This window comes from Manacus candei, unplaced genomic scaffold (assembly GCF_025592945.1).
Source record: "Manacus candei isolate 608988 ecotype Guabito, Panama unplaced genomic scaffold, ASM2559294v1 h1tg000192l, whole genome shotgun sequence".
NCBI lineage: Eukaryota > Metazoa > Chordata > Aves > Passeriformes > Pipridae > Manacus > Manacus candei.
The window spans coordinates 113,248-136,947 of NW_026138240.1; positions in this window are offsets into that span (position 1 = coordinate 113,248).

Sequence of the window (23,700 nt, forward strand, 5' to 3'; positions counted from 1 at the left end):
CGCTGCCCAGCCCTGTTTCTCTAACGACCATCACCCCCCCCTTGCTCTCCCTCCGAGTTTCTCACGCTCCCTTTTGTCTCAGGAGCCCCAAACCCACCGCTGGGAAGCAGGAGCCGGCTGGAAAGGCCACGCCGGGACACCCGCGGCCGGGGGTCGATGCTCCTGTGAGAGCTGAGGGACACTCGTGTCTGTCCCGCACCCGGAGCTGATGGAGAGCGGCCCCCGGGCCTTCAGTACCCCCACAGGTACCTGTGTGTCCATGTGGGACACAGGAAGATCGTCCAGAAGCCTCTAATCAAGGCTTGGCCCTGTTGCCATACTTGGGCTTTATCACAAATATGAGGTCTACGCACAGTCTTTTTTTTTTTTTTTTAATATATAAATGATGCACAACCCGTGGCTGTTCATAATCCAGATATTCCCCTGTCTCCACGTGCCTGTCCGTGGCTCCCTGCTATTGCATTTTTCATGAGCAGGAAAACGAGCCGAGTCCCCCCACCCCCGTTACACTCACACACAAAGCCACGTCTTAATGGAGATTTATTCTTTTAATATCCCAAAGGAAGGAGAAATTCCCAGTCAGAGAAATGGAACCGTGTAAATCGTTAACGGCAGCCACCGGGCTGGAGCTGCTGTCCCTCGGCAGGAGGAGGGGACGGGGAAGGGACATCGAGGGTCCCTCTCCTCTGTCCCTGTCCCCGGAGCAGAGACCCGAGTTGCTCCTCCAGGGCCATCTGTTCATTACCCCTCGGTGTGAAATGTTTCTCTTCTCCCTAAAGCATTTGTTCTCACAACGTGGGGTCCTTTTGATCTGGGGAGAGGACATTCTATTAAAAAATAATAATAATAATACCCGGAAGACCTCCTCACTTTCAACCCCACTTGGCTGCCTGCTTTGAACTGCTCCCGGAGCCTCTTTGCACCGAAGGTGTGAAGCTTTCCCGGGGGTCTCTGTCTGGGGACAAAACCTCCCCCTCGGCGGCTCAGCTGTGGCCGGGCTGGGCTGTCACTGGCCCTAAAAGCCTTTGAAGCCTTGAAGTGGAGGAGAAGACGGGAGGAAGGCTTTTGGGTTTCTCCAGACTCGTTTCACACCCCAAAATGGGTCAGAGGCCGCCCCTTCCCCAGCTCTCGGCAAAACCAGGGCGAGATGAGCGTGAGGTGTTTCCATCCCGCGGTGGGTGAGTCAGAACCGAGGTGAGAGTTTGGTGCATCTTCTGCAAGTGGCACCAAGGCAGGAGGGTGCCCATGCACCTGCTTCCACCCCCACACTGCCAAGGGATTCACCCTAAATCAGGTAAACCAGGGAGGATTTTCCTGCCCGCTAAGTTTTCGCAATAATTTGGCCCGGACATATTATTGAGTGTCCCTAAAATCCCTGGAGAAGCAGGCAAGGGACCTGCAGCTGTGGGAGGTGCTGGGTGATTGCAGCTGCCCCCAGATTCCCACTGGCACATCCAACAGCTCATCCCCAGGGACCTCCCCTGCCCAGCACCACCATCGGGCTAGATGGTGGGAGCTGGGCATATATTTGGATTAGACATGTGTTTATTTGGATTATACGTGTTTATAGACAGTGTATTTCACTTGGGTGTGCATCAAATATAGAGTATATTTATTCTTCAGGATTGATGCTGGGTAGGTCACCCGGATTTAAGTGCAGGAGACCCTGGATCTGCTGCCTGACCCCAGCTGTAGGGTCCTGGTTCTCTGCACTGAAGGGGCCACCCCACAGCGCTGTCCCCTCGCTCACCCCTCTGCCCCAGGCCCTTTGCTTCCACCAACACAGACATTTCAGCACCGAGCAGCTTCAGGGCTGGTTTGGCCTCTCAGGCAGGTGAAACGAGGGCTGGGGCAAAGGGCTGGGGTGGAAGGAACAATTGCTGGAGTGAGTGCCCAGGAGGTTTCCCGGCTCTTCAGAGGCCTCACCTCTCCCTTCAGTTTACTCTGCTCTGACAGCTCCATTTCAACCCCGGCCTTCACGTGGGCTCCTTCAATATTTACTCAGCCTGATGGGTTTGCTCAGGACTTGCCTCCCTCAGCCTTGCTCTGTCGGGTTCCCTTCCCCTCGGGCCCAGGTTCACACAGAGTTCAGCCTGAGATGAATTCTCCCCGAGCCGGGCCCGGCTCGGCCCGAGGAGCGGGGCTGGGGTCACGCCCGGGGCTCTGCAGCCCGGCCAGCCCTCCCCAAAACCGGCCCTCGGCACTCCAAATGAACACCAAATGAAAAATCATCTGGGGTTAAAAAAGGAAAAGCCCCCGGGCCGGGGGAAGAGAGGACCGAGAGAGGCAGGAGCTGCTTTTCAGTGTGGGGAGCACAGGTCAGCCCTGCCGGGAGGGTGGGGAGTTCACGGACGTTTGCTCTGCCCGGGGGTCTGTGGGACCAGGCACAGTCCTGCCACAAAAAACTGCAGCAGGGGGAAAAAGGGATGGATTTCATACATCTACAACGTTTATGTAAAGTATAAAGCACACAGATACATGTTGCTTATTGTGTGTTGGAGAAAGAGAGATTTTAATCCGTAAAAATATATCTGGGGGGATTAAAACCTAAAATGAACGAAAGTAAGGGTTATTCTGTTCTGCTTGGAACCAACAAGAGGGAGGTGGCTTTAGCTAGCAGCGAGCTGAAATCTGCCTCAGCAACAGTAACAAAAGACTTTTCTGAGAGCCTTTCGTCAGAGGAGCAAACCTACATGTGATGGAAATCAGAATTATTGCAAAGGGGGTTGGTGCAAAACCCATCTTTGCTCCCCTAAAAAAAGAAGGCAGAACCACAGGGTAAATCCAAAGCGGTTCCAAAGGGGGTGAGAGCTGGGGCGGTGCCTGGGAAGCCCCCGGGAGGTGATTTAGGGAATCGGGGTGGGTGGGTAGCAGAGACCTGAGATGTCCCAGGGATGCGGTGGGAGCCGAACCTGCCCCTGCCCGGGGCGTTGGGGCTCTGGGAAGCTTTTTACCGCCTGTTTGGGGGCTTGGCACAAATCCTGTGCGAGCTTCCAGAGGGTTTGGGATCGGGAGCTCCTACCTGAGAGCTGGAGGGTCCCAGGGAGGGCAGAGTTTGTCCCCAGAGCCCTCGGCAAGAACTTCTGCTCGAGGATCTCCAGCCCTGCAAAGCATTCCCGGTATTCCCAGCCTGGCAGAGCATTCCCGGTATTCCCAGCCCTGCAGAGCATTCCCAGTATTCCCAGCCTGGTAGAGCATCCCCGGGAGGAAGGGCAGTGTGAGCTCTGTGTCCTGGCTCTCCAGTCCTTTCACACCGATTCCCAAAGAACCCTGAGGGGAATCCCTTTAAAATCAGACACGAGCTCCCTTTGAGTGGCCACAACACTAATCCCACGGGATTTAACGGCTTTGGGAACAGCTATAAAATCCTGGAGGTTATCACAGCCCCCGGTGATTAAACACCCGGGCAGGGGGCAGAACTCCAGAGTTTCCGTTCAGGGGAAAAGAAAAAAAAAAGGAAGGGGGTGAAGAATCTCCCGGATTCTCCCGATCTTCCCCCCGGAGTTAATTCAGGGAAATACTACCTTGGGAAAATCTTACCTCAGGCTTTTCTCCCTTCATCAACTTTCCCCGAATAATCTTCTTTTCCATTCCCGTGCTTGGAGTCCTCTCGGTTTTGTTTTTGTTTTTTTTTTCCCCTACATCTTCCCAATTTTTTTCTCCTCAGACAGCAGGACACGTGGGAAGACGGCAAGAAACAGAGGGAAAACAACAAACGGAGAGGCTTTTGCACCGCCAAAAGGCTGCCAAACAAACTGTTCCTGGGCTAAAAGCAAAGTCTCGCTGCCTTCACTGAGGGTTCAAAGAGTCCCTTGCCAAGCTAAAAGATCAAAAGCCGCCAACAAAAAGCCTTTCCTGAGGGATTTCCGTAATTTAGGGCAAAAAAAATTTCCCTCAAACAAACGAACAACAAAAAAGTGGCTTTAACCTCGGTTCTATTTTTAATTTGTCTGGGAGAAAGAAAGGGAGGATTCTGGTTTTCAGTTGCCACAACCAAATATTTCCCCGTGCGAGCCGCTCCGATCGTGACACACCTGAAAATATTGGCACTGCTGGCAGGAACAGCAGCTGTGCTTGGAACCCAGCCCCGGTTCCAACCCCTTCTGCCCCAAACACCCGCGGATTTACCGCGTGTTTCAGCGCGGAAACCCCGAGCCCGACTCGTTTATTATGGGAAAGGAGAGGAGAAAAATGCTTTCTTAATGACGCTTTAATTGTGTTTCCCGCGGAAGGAGTCGAGGTAGTTCACGTTTGAACGCCGCTTGACAGAGGGGAGAAAACAGAAGCTCCTTCCAGCAGCCGGGGAGGTTTCGAAGCTCTCTCGTTTTCAAGGGAGATGATGATTTTTTTGGGGAAAACCCTCCCAGGATGGTTTTGGGGCAGCGCTGGTGACACAGAGCTCAGCAGAAGGAGGGCACGGACACCCCCCAGCCCCGGGAATCTCCCGGCCGGCAGCGACGATCTCCTGCGGCTCAACAGAAACCACGGGAAAACCGGGAAAAGGGCGGAACCTTTCCCTTTGCATCGCTTTTCCAAGGGATAAAGAATTTCCCGGATTTCCCCAGGGAAAACTTTGTCACCTTCCAATTTTTTTTCCCCTACCTTTTCCCCCCCTTCTTTAGTGTTTTATCCCCTCTGAGCCCCATAGAAAAAAACCCCAAACCAACCACAACACGAAACAAAACAACCCAATTTCCGTGTATTAAAATTTATCCTAAATTATCCTTCAATAAAAGCTCAAAAGTCGCAGCAGCATCTGTCTCCCATAATTATTTTGGACTCGAAGACCTCAGAGGTTTTTTTCCAACTGAGTTGACTCTGATTTTTGGAGTGGGATCCTGTGAAGAAAAAAAGAAGTTTACAAGACTCGTTCCCCTTTTTCCCTCCGTCCCTTTGCTCTGCGAGAGCTTCTTCTCTTTATTATTGATGGGTTTGGCGAAGCTTTTCCTGCACTTCGGAGAAATCTGCTCGCCAAGGAAAGCACCTCCTTGATGGATGAGGAGCTGGGCTTTAAATCAGTCCCTGCTGATACAAATTATTTTAATATGCCTCTCTCGTGATTGATTTCGAATTTATGAAGTAGTGCTGTAAGACTTGATCACGGGGGCTGGTTGCCTACAAAGTTACAAAGATTTCTAGGGCAGGTTTTTTCTTTTTTGTTGAATGGCTTGTTACAAATTCAGTAGATCCACAATTGTGCTTATCGAGGAAAAGTAAATCTTTTTTCCCCTTGACCCACACCCTGCCTCTCCTCCTCGCTGGAGAGGAAATCCACAGTGCCACGAAAAACAGCAGGAATTCTTTGGGCACTTCATACTGTTGCTGCTGCTCCCCCCCAAAAAAAAGTCCTCACAAACGATGGGATCTAAAGAAAAAAATCTTTGTTTTCCCTCGGGATAATGAGGGGAAGAAGGCAGGGAAAGGTTGAGAGGAGGGTTTGGGCTGGGTGGGGCGTTCCTGGGGGGGACTGTGAAGGGAAGGCACGTTCTGCTCTCAAAGCCATCAGAGGGACCATGTTCTGCTCCCAAAGCCATCAGAGGGACCATGATCTGCTCTCAAAGCCATCACAGGTACCATGTTCTGCTCCCAAAGCCATCACAGATACCATGTTCTGCTCTCAAACCCATCAGAGGGACCATGATCTGCTCCCAAAGCCATCACAGATACCATGTTCTGCTCCCAAAGCCATCAGAGGTACCATGTTCTGCTCTCAAAGCCATCAGAGGTTCCACACTCTGCTCCCAAAGCCATCACAGGTCCCACCCTCTGCCTCCAGTGGCTTCTGCCCTTTGCTGTCCCTGCCAGGGCCGTGGAGCTGCTCAGGTTGGTTGCTCCGAGCCTGTCTCACTGTTCCTGCCCCATTCCCAGCTGGATGTGACCAGGCTGGAGCTGGAAGGGTGACCTGAGCACTGCCCTGGGCAGCTCTGAGCGAGCTCTGGCTGGAGAAGGGTGTGGGCAGAGCCCCAGGACAGGGACGTGCAGCCCCAGGACAGGGATGTGCAGTCCCAGGACAGGGATGTGCAGCTCCAGGAACTGCTGCTGTGAGCTGGAACTGCTGGTGGGAGCTGGAACTGCTGCTGTGAGCTGGAACTGAACTGCTGGTGTGAGCTGGAACTGAACTGCTGGGGTGAGCTGGAACTGAACTGCTGGTATGAGCTGGAACTGAACTGCTGGTGGGAGCTGGAACTGAACTGCTGGTGGGAGCTGGAACTGAACTGCTGGTGGGAGCTGGAACTGAACTGCTGGTGGGAGCTGGAACTGCTGGTGCTCCTGTCAGAAATTCCGTGTAAATCCCTCAAGTTTCCTCATCCTGCTCCCCAAATGGAGACCTCCTGGAAGGTGCCAGTGAGAAGGTCTGGGAGAAAAAGTCCTTTCTGTTTATTCCTAAGGGGGGGGGTTGTCAGGGGAGGTTTTACCCTGCCAAGGTTCCTTCCCTTCCCCATCTCAAGGAATGGGAATCCAGCGCCAGCAATTCCCTGGCCTGTGCTAGAAAGCATCACTTGGGATGGGTTCTGCTTATTTATTTGTTTATAAAGAAATGTATTTATTTATAAACATATACATATATATTTATGTATAATATATAATGTAATATATATTATAATATACAATATAATATCATATATATAATATAATATAATATAATTATAGTATATATAATATAAATATATAATATATATATATAATATAATATTATATTATATAATATATAATATTATATAAATATATAATGCAATCTAAAATATATTTTCATGTATTATATATAACGCAATATATAATATAATATATATTATAATGTATAATATACAATATATAATATAATACCATGTATAATATTATATTATATAATATATATTATGTATTTTTAATATATATATATATTTATAAATATGTAAATATATCTAAAGTGTGGCAGAAGCCACACTCCTGCTTGTCCTTAGATCTGCTGAGCTCATTTTGTGGGACATCAAAGGGAGTTTGTTCCCAACACCCCCCAGCTCGGTGAAAGTCAAGCAGGATGAGCTTTCCCAGCTTTCCTGCTGCCAGACATGTCCAGCACTCCAAACCTTCCACTTGCTGGCTAAATCCTCTTCTATGATGTGGCCACATTTCTGCATAACAGGGGGGTGGGGGGGAAGCATTCCAAGGCCATTCCCTCACCAGCATATCCCAAACATCAAAAACACGGGGCTTTTTTCGGTCCCTCCAAGTCGAAGCAGCCAGAGGTGGTCACAAAACTTCTCCTGATGTTGCTGCAGAGGGATTTTAACAGCAAATAACAGCAACCACGGCGAGTCTCCCAGCAAGATAAAAATTCTCCTTGATCTGCTGATAGGAAGGAATCCACGAGAGTGGCAGATCAAAGGGAGAACAGAGGCCAAACCTTCGAATAACAAAAGCAGTCGTGCCTCCTCTTCTCCATCTCTCCTCAGAGCTGCATCTCCTGCCCACTTTCTCCGGGGCAAAAAATCTCCCTGCAGTGAATAATTTCCAGAAATTCAGCGTTCTGAGTGGAACAACCAGCCCTTGGAACTTTGGGGGGGGAAGGGGGGAAGCTGTGGGGTTGTTTTCCAGGAGGTTTCTTGGAGGCTCCACATCTTTCAGTGTCTTATCAGTCCTGAAATGCGGGGCCCGGGGAGCCTCCTGCCCGCCGGGACCAAAAGGTTATCATGTGCAAATACCTGAGCTGGAGAGACATGTTTGAGAAAGCCCAGATAACATTTTAAACACACTCACAGCCCACATCCTTTCCAGCTTTCAGCCCCATTTCACCTGAACTCTGGCAGGTGGAGGTGTGCTCCCGACAGCCCCGCAGATAAACCCGGCTTTATCTCGGGTGGAGAGCGGCAGAACCAGCGCTGGGATCACCCCTGGTGTTTGCTCTTTGCTGGGAGGTGATAGCCAGCTCTCCCTGCTTTCAGAAAGAGGTTTTCCAACACGAAGCTGGGGCTGTGGAACCCCTGGGTCAGTGCTAACAGGGCACCCTCTCTGCCAGGGGTTCTGCAGCGTCTCTAAGGAGGGAATTGAGGCAAAAGACACAACTGTGGCTTTCTTTCCTCCACGGGGGCAAAATGAGAAAGAAAGCCCGGGATTGCTGGTTCTCAGAAGGAACTGTTGGACAGTGTCAGTCCTCAGATGAGCAAGGTTTCTGTCTGGAAAGGAAACACTTCAGCCCAGAGGCCCAGACTGCCTGTCAAAATAGGGGACAGCTCGAAGGGCCAAAGAATGTTTTCGAGTGAGGCAGAGAAAGAAAGCAGCTCACACAAGGTTTTCTCCTTCTGTGTGTGGCAAATGCCTGGATATTAAAAACTGCAGGGGAGGGGCTTGGTTTGTAAAGGAAGAGAAAAGAGAAGGTTGTGCTTCTCATCCAGACGCTGGAGAGGTCCTGGAGGATCCAGGAGTGCCTGAGGACACTGGAGCTGCTGCTCCAACTGGTCTCAGGGCTGGTGGGGTGACAGAACCTCCAGGACCTGGTCCATGAGGGCCTCTTGAACTGAGAGCTAACCAACTCACAAAGTCAGCAGCAAACCCACCCCCTGCACTGCTCCAGAAGGTTCTGGCAGCAGGGGCAGGGCTGGCTGTGATCAGTGGGGGGGTTGTGACAGCAGCACCTCTCCCGGGCTGGTTTCCCTTTCCAGGCCCTGGAATTGTGGTGTGGAGGGAGGGAAGAGCCCAGGACACCCCCTCTCCTCCTGCAGCAGGTCAGGTCTGGTGGGGTGAGTCCCCCCCTGATTTCACTGCCCCTGCTGGCCTGGGAAGAGTTCCTGGACAACCCCAGAGCTGGAGGGGCCACAACCCAGGAGCAGTTCCCTTTTGGGGTGTCCTGATCCCTGCTGTGAGTGGGATCACCCAAAACCCCCAACCCCCTGGAGAGGGCAGAGTGTCCAGCAGAGCACCCGTGGCTGCACCACGACTGGTTTCCCTCCCAGTGGAGCAGCCAGAGGGTGCAGAACTCACTCAGCTCCAGGGACTGGCACTGATTGAATTCACCTTTTCCCCCGCCCCTTCCAGCCCTGCAGAAGTGGAGGAGCTGATACCCAGAGCAGCCCATCAACCCCCTGAGTGTGTCCTGATTTGCACAAGTTTCTTATAAAGGACAGGCCTGGGGGCTCACGTGCTGCTGATGGCATTTACACCAGTGCAGAACTGTGGTAAATCCCCTTCTTTTTCTTTTTCTTTTTCTTTTTCTTTTTCTTTTTCTTTTTCTTTTTCTTTTTCTTTTTCTTTTTCTTTTTCTTTTTCTTTTTCTTTTTCTTTTTCTTTTTCTTTTTCTTTTTCTTTTTCTTTTTTCCTTTTCTTTTTTCCTTTTCCTTTTCCTTTTCCTTTTCCTTTTCCTTTTCCTTTTCCTTTTCCTTTTCCTTTTCCTTTTCCTTTTCCTTTTCCTTTTCCTTTTCCTTTTCCTTTTCCTTTTCCTTTTCCTTTTCCTTTTCCTTTTCCTTTTCCTTTCCCTTTCCCTTTCCCTTTCCCTTTCCCTTTCCCTTTTTTTTTCTTTATTTTTTTGCCCAGTCAGCTTCCCAGAACATCTCATAAATCTCTGTTCCCCAGAGCTCACACCTCGGGGTTTTATTTTATCTCTGGTATGTGCTACCCCATGTTTTCCCCACTCCCAGGGCCGGAGCCTCACGCAGGTGGGGAGAAAGCAAAATAAACATTATCAAACAAGGGCATCAAATATTTAGTGTAGAGGTTTCTGAGTGCTTCAGGATGAGTGGGGCTGTTTAGATATCAGATGTTCTCCTGCCAGGCCAAATGAAGCACTGCTGAGTAATGGGCAACCCCCCCAGCACCTCTGGCCAGCAGTGCATTATCACCCTGCCCTTTAACTCCGTGTCCAGGGCAAGAATCACCTTCTTAATCCAACAGCTCGGGCTGAAGCTGCTCCAGCCAGGCCAGGGGATTGTTTACAGAAGGTGCTGCCTCCCCCCTCCCCTCCACCTGGTTTCTGTCTGGCCCACACTGTTGGGCCGGGGGCAATCCATCATTTCTTTGGCCTCCTTTCCCATCAGGTCCTGCTGTCGCTGTGCTGGTGGGGTCTGGAGGTGCAGCCCCCTGATAAGGGGCTCTGCTCTGCCCAGCAGTCAGCACATGATCCCTGCCCCTCCTGATCCCCCCTGGTGCACAGAGTGCTGCAGGACACGGATCCAGCTGCCAGGGGCCAACAGGAGTTTATGCAAAGGGGTCAAGTGGTTCTTGTGTTCAAGGCACCAACAGACACTAAACAGGGGAGATTTCTTCTTCTTCATCCTGGAAAAAAAGGCTGGAGAGAGTGAAGGCAAACTGTTCACATCTCCAGGCTGGTTTAAAGGTTTAAACCCTGGTGTAAACCCAGCTGAAGGTAAAAACCCTTTGCCTTTTTCAGCTCAGGGTTTCAAAAGCAAAAGGGTAAAACGTGGGACGACTTTTTAATGTGGACACTGAAAGTGGCTGCTGTTTGAAACAGTCCAAGCAGGAAACACCACCCACATCTGATAACACAGAAAAGGAGGGAGGGAGAAAGGAAATGTCCAGCCACAAAGCTTTGTAATGTTTATAAACCCTCACTCCGAAGGGGATAAACTCGCCTTTAACTAATGGGTGTCAAGGAGAAGGTTCCTTTGTGGGTAAGTGACTTGATAATTGCATTTACAGAGGTTCCTTCCACCTTTCCAGCAGAGCAGCTGGGGCTGTGTCTCCTGGGGAGAGTCTCAACCCAGAGGGAACGAGGGTTTGATGCAGTTCCAGTGTTCTGACACTGTAAATACTCTTCTCCACTCCAGACCAGACATTTCTGTGCTCTGTCATAAGAAAGCCAGGGAAGGGGGTGGTGGTGGAAAAGCTCAATTCAGGGTTTATCCTGTGGGATGTTTTGCAGGGTGCTGGATCTGCAGCCAGGCAGTTTGGGGCTGGCCTCAGAAACACCTATTTTGAATTCCTGGCTGTTCACTGCTGCGGGACAGGGGCAGTGGCACAACGTCCAGGGGACAATTATCCAAAGGCAGCAGTAAAAACCACCCAAATGCACCTTAGGGTTCATCCCTCTGCTCTCCTGCCCTCCCTGACAGCGTTTTTTCACCTGCACAGCTCTCACTCACCGTTGTGCAAACAGGTCACACAGAAGGGACGAGGCAGCCGGGGCCGGGTGCCTTTAAAAAAGCTGGATTTTAAATCACACATCCCTGCCTCTCCCATCATATTGATCTCCCTTTTCTCCACAAGTGCTCTTGGCTGCTGAGGAGCTTTGAAAGCCCCGAGTAACTAATACACTGTGTCACTTTGTGGCATTTCCCAGGGAGAAAAATGACAATTCAGGAGAGCAAAGCCCGGGCTGGTTGCTCAGAGGGACAGGAAGAGGTCGTGGCAGGAGGGTGACAAACATGGTCACCCCTCTACCCCCAAAAATGCAGGCTCATCTCCTTCGTAAAGATGGATGTGATGGGTCTGACCAGCTCTTGGGTCACTTCACAAAGCACTGAACAGCTGTAGGAAGAGGCAGAGCAGGATTCAGAAGGGTTGGGAGAGCTGGAAAAGAGAAAGGCTGGATGAGGGAAGGGCTGGAGGGCTGGAGGACTTGGTCGTGGGCAGGGATGGGGCTGGCAGGGAGCTGTGCAGGAAAAGGTCATTGTCCTTGTCGGATCTGGGGTTGGAGTGGCTGGAATTGCTGCAGGGAAAACCTGGGAGCCTCGGGAGCAGCATTCCCATCCCCGGGGCTCTCACGGGGCTGCAGGCAAAGCACCGACTGTGCTGAACACCCTGAGCATCCACAGCTACAGAATGCAGCTTTGGGGGCTTCAATCTTACCCCTGTTTTTAGGGCCAGCTCATTCCTGCAAGTAAACAACTCAAAAGACTAAAGGGAAATCATTCAGCCATGGGGCTGTTTGGTCCCCACCTGCTGCTCTATTTTTAGTGCCAACTTTCTCCTTCCATGGCACGGGAAAAAAAGCAACAGGACCATCGTGTCTTGGGTCAGGGTTCTAAATTGCTGCCTGCCACAGTAATGGCTGGATGCCTTTTACATAAGAACAAGCAGCAGCAGCAAATTGAGCAGCCAGATTTCACCAGAGGGACTCATCTCTGAGAACTTTAAATGCTTACAAAGTGTATGTTTTCATCCAATCCAGCCATCCAGGCTCCTTTTATTGCTGGTGGGGAGCAAATGGCACTTGCCTGCACAGTTTAGCTAAACTTTGGCCCAGGAGGAGATGAGCTGCACCTTCAAAGTGCCCCTTTCCCTCGAGTTGTTATAAAGAAAGCAAAAAAACCCCCCAGCTCAGAGACCCCCCCGCTGACTCACCTGTACCAGCCTAAATTAACATTTTAAAAGTTTCTCCAAGGCTTTGAACGTTTTTCTGATCGTTTCCCGGGTGGGGTTTTGGGTGGAAAAGGAGATTTTTTTTTTCTCTCAGAGCTGGGAGGGTTTGCCTTGCACCACCAAAGGCTTTGCAAAGAGGGGCAGCAACAAACCAGCAGCACGGCCCAGAAACGGCTTCAGGGTTTGGGTGAATGCCCCTAAAAACCTCCCCCCTCTCCACCCCAGCACCCCAGCACGCTGACAACGCCGAGGATTTGTTTGCTGGACACCTGGTTTTGCAGACAAGGGGCAGATAAACAGCAGCAGCTCCTCTTAATGAGCTCAGCAGCATCTCCAGATAAACTGTCACCACTCGTGGCGAGCCCAGGGTCGGCACCACCCGAGGAGGAAACGCCTCAAAGCTGGTGAAAACACATCCCCCTCCTCTTCCCAAAGTCAGGAAGCACGGAAAGAATTCCCTGGGATGTTCTCTCAGGGACGAGGTTCCTTCCACTTCACCTACCCATGGATGCACAAGGTTCTGAATCAGCCCGGATTTTGGAAGGGTGGGTTGGTTCTAAAATCCACTGAGAGGTTCCCTGTGGGATTCCTGCACATCAGACTGTCCATGTAAGGGTGTGACACTGGAATTGTGCTCTCACAGGCACCTACAAGGAGAATTATTATGCCTCAAGTGAGACAGGCATTTAAGAACCAACCCCCAGGAGCCTGAGAGCGAGAGATGTAAAAATGTGCCAGAAAAGACAAGGTGGGGTGGGAAATATCCCCCTCCTCCTGCTCCCTGGGTCTCAGGGCTTGGAGCTGGGACTGTCTCACCATAAAGAAAATCCCAAGCCTGGTCTGGGGGTGCCAAGGTTGTTCTGACCTACAGGAGAGGAAACATCCTGAACTCCACAGATTTTTGCTCCTCCGTGCTGGAACATCAGGTCCTGACTCAGCAGAACAGCTCCTCCAGCACACTCTGGTAATCAGGAGTCTGGAGACAGAGCCCGTGGCTGCCACGGGGGCTACTGGGAGAAGAATTTGACATTTCTACCAGACTGATAGAGATAAGTTCATATCAGAGCTCTTGGACTGCAATCAAGGCAGCAGAGCTCGCTGCATTTATAATTCTGCTCTGCCTGGGGAGACTGGCAGCCTGGCTTTCATTCCTGCTAAGGTCCCTCTACATAAATTGCTTTCACACACACTTTAGAGGCACTTTTTTCCCAAGGCAGGGAACTGCAAAGGCAGCCTCATGTAAATGAGAATCAGCCCATCATTGGATGAACATTATCCATGTCTGGGAATGTTTGCCAAGCTCCAGTCCCCCTGTAACATCTGCTGAGGAGAAAAAAAATCCGTGAGCCTCAGCAGTTGAGGATCTGGGGTTTTTTAAAAGCCACATCAAGGTCCTGTTAAGCTTTGTGGTGGCTGCTCAGCTTCTTGCCAGCGAGAGCATTTCTCTGGACAGCACCACCAGGGAATGTGAAATGCAGCAGAGATTAAAGCACGGGGGGATTTTGAAAAATGTAGAGGCTGGTTTAATGCAACCAGGTGGAGACTGTCCAGGGCTTGGAGCTTTTCTGGGCCCCTTTGTTAAACATCTCAGCCTCCCCACTTCTTCTCTGAAAAGCAACTTTTCCTCATTGTTCTCTGTGGTTTGCAGGGGGCTGATGGAGTTGGGCCACGTTGTGACCTGCACCTGAGATCCACAGAGTTTTCCAGCCTCTGAAGGTCTGTCTGAAAGCTCTGTGTGTGCCTTTCTTAGTCCTTTGTCCCCTCTGGACATGATTCCCTTCTCATTCTGCTTCTCCCTTCTGTCTCTGCTGCATTTCTGCTGCTCTGCAGCCAGAGCTCCTGGGGGATCCGCTCAGGGTGAAGTTCAGAGGCCCAGAAAAACACCTTTGAAAAAGGAGGGACATTCCCCAAGGCCACTGCAGGTTTACCATCCATCTGGAAAGAACCTCAGGGTCTATTTTAGCAGGATATTTCACAGGCAGACTGGTCATTCCCTTCCCTTGTCTCCACCCAAATGTCCATGGGACTAACCCAGGCCCTCACCCACAGCCTGGAGCGACAGGACGAGGGGGAATGGCTTCAAACTGACAGACAGCAGGTTGAGATGGGAGTTTGGGAAGAAATCCTTCCCTGAGAGGGTGGGCAGGCCCTGGCACAGGTTGCCCAGAGAAGCTGTGGCTGCCCCTGGATCCCTGGGAGCGTCCAAGGCCAGGTTGGATGGGGCTTGGAGCAACCTGGGCTGGGGGAAGGTGGGAGTGGGACTGGGTGGGATTTAAGGTTGCCTCCAATCTATGCTAATCTATGCTATTCCATTCCATTCCATTCCATTCCATTCCATTCCATTCCATTCTATCCTATTTAATACTATTCTATTCTATTCTATTCTATTCCATTCTATTCCATTCTATTCTATTCTATTCTATTCTATTCTATTCTATTCTATTCTATTCTATTCTATTCTATTCTATTCCATTCTATCCTATACCATTCCATTCCATTCTATCCCATTCCATTCTATCCCATTCCATTCCATTCCATCCCATTCCATCCCATCCCATTCCCTTCCCTTCTCTGATAACCCAGAGCCATGTTTTGCCCTGTGTCCCCCCCTCATACGGAGACAAAACAGAATTCCAGGCTTGGGAAAAGGCTGGAGAAGAGTCCAGAGCCTCTGTGAGAGTGGCTGGTGTTGGAGTTCAGCCCCTGCCCAGAGGGACTGCAGGGCTGTCAGCAACCCCTGGGCAGGAATGTCCCCTCCCTGCAGGGCAAGGGGGTGCTGGGCCTTTGGCACAAACAATCCCAGAGCTGGGCAGGAATCCCAGTGCCTCAGCTCGGGGAAAAGAGCCCCAGTAAATCTCTGATGTGCTGAGTGAGACAGAGGAAAGAGGCAGTAAATGAAACCAGGAACGTGCCTGAGGATGTGCCAGCCGGGCTGCCAGGTGCCCTTGGGAGATTCCCAGGGAAGCTGCCTCCTAACAGCTCGCACTTGGGAATTTGGAACGAGGTGACAGGGTGGGATCTCCACCCCTTCGAGCCTTCCAGGCATGAAATCATTTCCCCTGCCCCTTCTCCCCCCCATAAATGCACATATTCCTCGTGACAGTCATTCCTTGGGAAGATTTCTTTTCTCCTTCCCTTTGGATAGACCATCTTTCCAAAGCTGGGAGGGAGAAAAAAAAACACAAAAAAAAGGCAAAGAAAAAAAAAAGAAGCAGGAGACGTTTCAGAGGTGAAACTGCCCAGCTGGCAGTTGATTTATGAAGTGCTGAAAAGCATCTTCGGAGCTGTCATTTATCTTAAAGCTCTCAGCCTAAATAAACAAAGAGCCCCCCCCCCTCCCCTTTCCTAATTATAGTTACAGTAGAAACAAACTCCAAAACCTCCCGGCTGGCACCTCCCAACAGCACCCTCCAGACAGCCAGCCCACAGATGCTCCCTGGTGGATCGGTGCTTCCAGGATTTCCTTGGATCGGGAGGACCCGGCCCTTCCCTCCCTCACCTGAGAGGGAAAAGGGAGCAAGAGCAGCAGGGAAAGCAAAGTGAGAGCAACAGAGAGACAAAACTGAGAGCAACAGAGAGACAAAACTGAGAGCAACAGAGAGAGCAAAGTGAGAGCAACAGAGACCAAAACTGAGAGCAACAGAGAGAGCAAAGCGAGAGCAACAGAGAGACAAAATTGAGAGCAACAGAGAGAGCAAAGCGAGAGCAACAGAGAGAGCAAAGTGAGAGCAACAGAGACCAAAACTGAGAGCAACAGAGAGAGCAAAGCGAGAGCAACAGAGCCATCTCAGTCCTGCCGAGGAACTGCAGAGCCCCGCGGAGAACCTGCCCCTTTGGATCCCGCTCGAGCAGCAAAAGGGGCTCCCCAGGATGCAGGTGGAATGTTGGCTGATGTGGATTTTCCCTGGGTTTCCCCGCATTTCCCGGCCCGAGGGATCTCCCCCTCCTGCTGCAGCCCAGGGAGGGTGATAATCCTCCCGCTTGGGGTGGAGGGTTTGGGTTTTGTTTCAGTTTTCTGTCTGTACAGGGGGAGTAAAACCCCACGCTGGAAGGATCTCTCCCTGCTGCCCAGGAATAAATGGGATATGGGAACCTCGTGGCAGAAAAGCCCCAGCTGTTTGGACATCGCTGTGAGCAGAAACCTCCTTCAGAATTCCTTTTGGGACCTGAATTTCCTCTTGCCCTTGCAGCAAGAGTTCACTGCAGGAACTGGACTCTCAGCCATGGCAAATAATCAGAATTCCACTGGAGGACACGAATTTGGCCCAGCTGCCCCAGCTGAAGATGTGCCAGGACAGAAACACGCCACAGTAAAAACAGTGCCATGAAAAACCTGGGCTGTGTCCACGCTCATCACCCCTCTGCCTTCCCTCCTGCCATTCCCTCCATTCCCTGCTGCTCCTCACTGCCCTTCCTCACATGACACTGGTCATAAATAACATTTACTTAACAACCCTCATCAGCAAATCCCACTTTATACACAATCAGAGGACGAGCTGCAGACCAGCCCTGGTTTTCCCTGATTTCAGAACTGATATCAGCGTTTTTATGACTTTATAATTAGGAATGTAGGGCCAGGCAAAGCCAGTTGCTCATAACTCTCCAGCAAACTGACCTGGGAATAAAATTTGGATGTGCTGAGTCCCAGCCCAGTGCTCGATCCATCAGGCCTGTCAGCACAGCCTGCAGTGACAGGGCAAGGATTGAAAGCCCTTGAAAGCACAAAATGAGATGATTTCATCCTGAAAACCTTGAGCAAACCCTCTTGGTCTGGATGGAGCTGACAGAGAACCTGGCCACCAGTTGAACGTGCCTGGAAAAGCAGCAGGGAAGGAACCAGTCCAGGAATGTTGGGAGAGCAGGAAAATTCTGCCTCATCACCACGAGAGCCCAGAAGAGCAATAAAGGAAAGGGCTCATGAAGCTGCTCGTAAACTCTCCTCATCAAGAGCAATCTAATTCAAATTAAAGCCAGGCTGGTTCTAATCCCCCACTGCCTGAAGCACCTCTGTGCCAACATCCCCAATCCTCCCCTGCCAGGGCTCCCCAGAGCCAAAGCTGACACTGGAGACATTCACAGGAGAAAAAAGGGGCTCATAAATCCTGTGTTTTCTTCCTGGATAGAGAGAAGCTGTTTCAGGGGTTTATCCATAAGGACAAGGATTTTGGAAGGGAGATCCCAAAGGAAGAAAGGCTTTCTCTCATCTCTGGTGCTGGGGTTGCTGTCAAGCAGGAGTTCTTGTGGCACCACCAGGAGAGAGTCCAGACTGTCAGGCCTTCCTTTAAGGAACAAAATAAACTATTAAATCACGTATTTTTTAAGGCAGAATGGCTGTTCTCACCTGTGGGGAGGATCAGCCTCAGCACCACTTCCATGGTGTTGGGTGATGGATGAAAATTCCCAAATCATGGGACTGTCACAGTGACAGGGATGTTTGTGCAACACAAACAGAGCTGGGTTCCCTCTGGCACTGGATAATGGGAGTTACCTTCCCTCCTCCTCAAGGGCAGAAAGCAAGGCTTTAGAAAACCTGCATTCTGAGGGAAAAAAATCTTTGCCAGCGTGGCTTTAACCTCAGGAAGCAGCTGCACATTTCCCTGGTCTTGCTGGCTTTGAGCTCGTTCTTATCCAGGTCTCCCAGACCCGCTTTCAGGGAGAGCAAGAAGAGCCTTTTCTGCCCCAAATCTTTCTCTGCACCCAACATCCCCCCCTGCAATCTGTGTTTCCCCAGCCTGCACGAGATCCCCCTCTCAGGTCTCTCAGCACTGCCCAAACCCTGCAGACCTTTGATCAGTCCATGGCTCCTCTTTGTACCTTCTCCAGAATTTGTAAATCAGATAATTCCCTCTATCTAACAGATAACTGAGGCAGTCCAGATGCACCAGACTCCCCAGGAAAGCACAGGAGGCAATTCCAGGGATTCCACAGGCATGAGATCTGGATCCTGGTCTAGTGGAAGGTACCAGTGGTTTTTGGGACTTGTTAATGTTGTTTTTTTAAACACAGCAGCCTGGATCAGATTATTTCTGACCAGAAGCTACAACTGCAAAGCTGATGGAAAAAAATAAAGGGAAGGGGAGAAGGGAGACAGACACGAAAATGAGGAATGGGAGGCATTTCCTGGAGATAGGATAAACTGAGGTTGTCAGTCTTCTGAGAGGGATTTGTTGCATAACTTGCTTCAGGAGAGATGGAGCTCGGTGAGGACTGAACTGCACCTGCTCTTTGTGGGTGCAAAAATGGGAAAGGGAAGGGAAAGGAAGTCTAAAAGAAAGCCAAAGGAGTTATATCCTATTCTGCAAGGTCATCCTGGCCATTTTCTGATTGCTCCAGTCTGTTGCTGGTTTTGCACCAATTCAGCCAACCCATCACTGCTTCTGGGAAGGGAAAGGGCTGCATCCCTTCACCCAGAAGAAACAGAAGGAGGGAATTATCCTGGGCTCCATTGGAACTGCAGCCAGCAGAAATTTGGGCCTGTTTTTCCCTCCAGCTGTGAGCCATCTGTAGTTATCCCTGATATCTCTCTCTTTTTTTTTTAAATCTGCAATAAATTGATAGCTCTGAGGGGCGAGCACGCTGCAGGGCAGGGAAGCAGATTTTCGGGTTGCCATCCAGGAGTGGTTCTGAGGGAGCAGATGAGAAGGGAGGAAGCTGGTTCAGCCCTCCCAGCCACGGGAACAAGTTGTACAGAGAGGCAGTGACATGTCGTGTCCGGGTGGCAACGTGAGCCCTGGGGAGGGGGACGGGGAGAGGGAGACATTTGGGAGCAGTGTCTGCAAGTCTGGAGCCCACAGACCTCAGAGAGTGTTTGCACGTGCAGGGGGTGAAGAGGAGGAGCAGGAGGAACATCTGCCCACAGGAAGGTTTGACAAGTTCCTCCAGGCATCTCCTGCTGGCTCCCACTGGAAGGTTTGACAAGCTCCTCCAGGCATCTCCTGGCTCCCACTGGAAGGTTGGACAAACTCTTCCAGGCATCTCCTGCTGGCTCCCACTGGAAGGTTTGAGATGCTCCCACCCAGGCATCTCCTGCTGGCTCCTGTAGCAAGCGGGCTCAGGTTCAAACGGGGTCAAACGGGTTCTCCTGTGGCCCTGGAGTCTTGTTTCTTGGGTGTTGATGCTCCAGGACTGGTGCAAACAAAGGGTTAAACAACATTAACAAGTCCCCAAAACCACTGGTACCTTCCACTGGACAAGGATCCAGATCTCATGCCTGTGGAATCCCTGGAATTGCCTCCCGTGCTTTCCTGGGGAGTCTGGTGCATCTGGACTGCCTCAGTTATCTGTTAGATAGAGGGAATTATCTGATTTACAAATTCTGGAGAAGGTACAAACAAAGGGTTTGCACCAGTGTGAACATGGGGATTAATAACCAAGCCATGGGCTGGAAAGGGATCGGGCGAGATGATCTCTCAGGTTTGGGCTGCACAGAAGGCTCCATGTCCCACTGGGGCTGGTGAACAGCCAGGCCTGCTCAGCTCTGAGTGTTTCTCGAGCTGGCTGTGCCAGCTGCTCGTGTTCTGAGTCCTCAAGGTCCTGCCTGAACCTAAAGCCCAGGGGAGGAGGGAAGGCACAGCTCAGCAGGGCTCCGGGGGCACGAAGGGATCGGATCCCTCAGACACAGCCCGGGGGCCCAGCAGTGGAAAACCCAACTCAGCTCTCTCTGGGCTCTCTGCAGAGCTCAGAACAAGCTGCCCTGGCAGATGGCTGTGGGCACAGAGCAGGTGGCACAGCTGCTCCCCAGCCCAGCCTTCCCTTCCCACAGGAGAGGAGGCCACTCCTGCCCTGCCCCGTCAGCAGAGCCCTGGGAAGGAGGGAATGGGATTCTTCCCTGGACTCAGCACTGGTGAGGCCACCCCTGGAGTGCTGTGTCCAGCTCTGGGCCCTCAGCTCAGGAAGGACATGGAGGGGCTGGAGCAGGTCCAGAGGAGAGCAACGAGGCTGGGGAAGGGACTGGAGCACAAGTGCTGTGAGGAGAGGCTGAGGGAGCTGGGGGGGCTCAGCCTGGAGAAGAGGAGGCTCAGGGGAGACCTCCTCACTCTCTACAACTCCCTGACAGGAGGGGGGAGCCAGGGGGGTTTGGTCTCTTTTCCCAGGCAACCATCAGCAAGACAAGAGGGCTGGGTCTGCAGCTGTGCCAGGGGAGGTTTAGGTTGGAAATTAGGAAGAATTCCTTTGCAGAGAGGGTGCTCAGCCACTGGAATGGGCTGCCCAGGGAGGGGGTGGATTCTCCACCCCTGGAGGTGTTTAAGGACAGACTGGATGTGGCATCAGTGCCATGGGCTGGGAACCACAGCGGGGTTGGATCAAGGGTTGGACTGGATGATCTCGGAGGTCCCTTCCAACCCAGCTGATTCTCTGATTCTCTGATTCTCTGATTCTCTGATTAATGCTGAGGCTGCAGCTCCTCCCAGGCCTGGCACCCACAGCCCCTTGGGCAGGACACTGAGCCAGCAGCACCTTTCCCCAGCATCACACCGGGGCAAACTGGGCTGGCAGAACCAGGTCCTGCAGCTCTGCTCTGGTTCCTGGAAGCACCCAGTGATCCCCAGAGGAATGTAAAGCTGCTCCAAGGGATGGACACCCTCAAAAACGGGCTCTTTTTTCTCCCCCCAGGGAATGCCAAGCATTTCTGAACCTGAAACCACAGCAGCTTCCCTTCAGATCAAATGATGGCTGAGCCTTTCCAGGAGGCTGACTCAGGAACTTCAGGAAATCACTAATACCGAGCCCTCCTGTGTTGACAGGCAGAGGAATAACAGTTTATGGCCTTCCTTGTTCACCAAAAGAAACCTTATCTCTGATCCTATAGTCACCCTGAACAAATGCAAGGCCTCGCTGGGCGAGATCTGTGTGTTAATTGCATATTTTCCTGAGATGAAAGGTCTCAGCATCTCTCAGGAACTTCCTCTGCTTCCTTTTGTTCTCTGGAAGCCTCATTTTTTCCCCTCCTAATATTTATTCATGAGGATTTTTGCTTTCAGAAGCTTCAGAGCAGCTGCTCCTGGTCTGATGGAATTCACTCAGCAGCAGAGATGTCTTTTCATCTGTTCGGCGCAGCAGCTTCACCATCGACAAGCATCTGCTTCCCTGGACAGGGCTCCAGCTCCAGCAGCATTAATATGCATTTTAGGGAGTGCAGTGGAACAGACACATGTGCAATCTGCAGGCTGGAGCCTCTGCACAGCCTTGCACACGTGCACACCTGCCTGCAAAGGGAGCAGGGCCAGCCAGGGTCCTGCTCCTGGGAGATGGACCCGGATTCCTGTGGCAGGTGATGTGGAACACACGTGGATACGTCCTGATGATCCATATTTGGACTCCTGACTCTATTTTTTAAATTATTATTTTTTTAAATTATTAATTTTTTTTTATTATTACAGCTGGCCAAGCTTAGCTTTGGTGCAGCTCCAAAGTTCAGGTTTGGAAAATCATCAGGCTGGGTGTGAGCTGAATTTGGGAAATCATCAGGCTGGGTGTGAGCTGAATTTGGGAAATCATGGGGCTGGCTGTGAGCTGAATTTGGGAAATCATGGGGCTGGCTGTGAGCTGAATTTGGGAAATCATGGGGCTGGCTGTGAGCTGAATTTGGGAAATCATGGGGCTGGCTGTGAGCTGAATTTGGGAAATCATGGGGCTGGCTGTGAGCTGAATTTGGATGGCTCAGCCACAGCCAGGGGAACGAGGCAAAGCAAAAAGCCCTTCACCTAAAATCCCACAGGATCGGGGATTACCCCCAGTTGGGAGGGTCACACAAGGATCATCCAAGTCCAGCTCCCTGCCCCACACAGGACACCCCAAAAATCCCCCCCTGTGCCTGGCAGGAGCTTCTCCTGGCAGGGATTTTCCTCCCAGGGAGGGAGAGGTTCTGTTCCCGTCGCACTGATGTGACAACAGGAGATTTCACCCCCTGCACTGCTGGGGCTGAAAACCCACGGAGCTGGTCCCTCCCCGGGGGCTGTGCAGCTGATTTGGGACTCACAGAACATCTGGTCTCGTGGGCACATCTGGCAGCTGGAGAACCAACCACCTGCAAAGCAGCAGCTGCACGTGGGGAATGAACAACCCCGGGGGGTTCAGGGCACGTGGAAAACCCGGGCTGGGCTCAGGGTCCCCCCGTGCCACCTGACCCCACTGTTTGCTGGAGATCTGAGCACATTTTCCTTAGCCCAGTGTCGTGATTCCCCCTATTAAACCTCCCGAATTCCCACCTTAAACCCCCTCGTTGAAAGCAGCCAAAATTAGGAAATCTGGAGTTAACAAACAGGGAATGTGTGGAACTGCAGGGAAGGTGTGGATGTGCAGGGAATATCTGGAGCTGCAGGGAATGTGTGGATGTGCAGGGAATGTTTGGAGCTGCAAGGAATGTGTGGAGCTACAGGGAATATTTGGAGCTGCAGGGAATGTGGAGCTGCAGGGAACGTGTGGATGTGCAGGGAATGTTTGGATCTGCAGGGAATGTGTGGATCTGTAGGGAAGGTGGACCTGCAGGGAATGTTTGGAGCTGCAGGGAATGTTTGGATCTGTAGGGAATGTGGAGCTGCAGGGAATGTGGAGCTGCAGGGAATGTGTGGATGTGCAGGGAATGTGGAGCTGCAGGGAATGTTTGGAACTGCAGGGAACATTTGGATCTGCAGGGAATGTTTGGATCTGCAGGGAATGTGGAGCTGCAGGGAACATTTGGATCTGCAGGGAACATTTGGATCTGCAGGGAATGTGGAGCTGCAGGGCCCACACCGGGGCAGTGGCCAGAGGCTGTGCCAGCCCTTCCATCTGGATGTGTCAGGGAGCCCCGGGAGCCCCGGAGCCAGAGACAGATGCAGGGGAGAGGGAGCAATGTTTCACTGCTCTGTCAACGTGTCATTAGGCTCTCAGGAGGGAACAGGGAGCAGAGGGGTGAGGGGAGGAGGGGGGAGAGAAAGGGAGAGGAAGAAGGGCAGAGGGAATGACAGAGCACGGGAGAGATGGAGAGCTCGGTGCCAGTGCCATGTAAATCACTGCCAAGGGGAGAGCTCCATCAAACACGAGGCCAGTCCTATAAATCAGCCCATAATTAGGTGCAAAGAGGAAGCTTTAACATCCTCATCAAATTGATTAATCCATCTCGTGGCTCGGGACAGATGTAGATGGTGTTTATGAACAACTGCAAAGCAGCCAAGGCTGTGTCTGGGGCAGGAGGAAAAAAAAGGGGCTGGAGGAAGGAATGATGGGTCTGAAAACAGGAGCTCCCCTTTCCCTTTGTCACCACCCTCCCCTGGGCCAGAGCTGGGGGTGTCCCCTGCCCCTGCCCTGCCTCTGAGTTGGGTGGAGATGAAGTGGTTGGTGTTGGCCCAGTGGAAAGTCTTTATCTGAGGGGCTGGTGCAGAGCAGTCGGTGCTGATGAGCCTCTTCCCGGGGATTTTGGGGCAGTTT